Source organism: Bos javanicus, chromosome X, assembly GCF_032452875.1.
Source record: "Bos javanicus breed banteng chromosome X, ARS-OSU_banteng_1.0, whole genome shotgun sequence".
Lineage (NCBI taxonomy): Eukaryota > Metazoa > Chordata > Mammalia > Artiodactyla > Bovidae > Bos > Bos javanicus.
This window is the reverse complement of record NC_083897.1, coordinates 85,434,507-85,435,425: the sequence shown is the minus strand read 5'-3', so window position 1 is coordinate 85,435,425 and position 919 is coordinate 85,434,507.

The window sequence follows — 919 nt, the reverse complement described above, 5'->3', positions numbered from 1 at the left end:
GGAGATGAAGACATTCATCACCATAAATATGGTGATAATTTTAGTCAGAAATATCATTAGGGCCTTAAATTCCTGGGAGGAATAAATTCCTGAATTTGGGCTCTCAGATAAGTTAGAGAAAGTTTCCCTGTGATCCTTATCATTCCCATTTAGCTAGTATCTCAAGAAAGGATAGCAACAACTGTCTTGTCAAAGAATCTTGATAGGCTTCTCAAGAGTGTGTATTGACCTGGGAGTATGGATGGTCCCACATATATTAATGACCTTTTGTCTTGCCAGTATAGAGCTAATTCACATGTTCATGTCTCATACCCTCATACACAAGTCTACTCTTACTCCTGAATCCTTCAGCTCCTCACTAGGGCCCATATTTCTAACCCCATCAACAAAGATTAGATCTCCAATATAGTCCAGTTCAGGGGGATTCCCAGAAAGTATGGAGTGTACTAAGCACACACTTCAGAGTGTGCTAAGCACAGGAGAGCTTGTAGCTTCATTGCAACGTCCCACCTAATACAAGAATCTCTTTCATAACACCCTAGTCAGATTCTTCTAAAGCAAAATGCAGAATATTTCTTCCTTCTTTTTTCACTGCTTTCTTCATTTTTTTCTATCCTTCCTTTCTTCTTTTTGTTCATTCATTATACAAAAATTTTGAAAGCCTGGATATCGTTTCAAATACTATAGACACAAAGAAGTGAGGCCAGGTACCTGCTCTCAGGAAGTTTATACTTCCCCCAAAACCTTGATATCTGAGGCTAAGCTTTTTGGACCCGATCTTTTCTGTTTTTGCAAAAGCTTCACTCAAGTGAATATTATTTTTCTTATACATCTTCATGCTTCTTTACTATAGATTCCTATCACTTGGCCTTGAAATATGGTTCAAGTCTGCTTCATCTTTAACATTTTCTGCATCCCA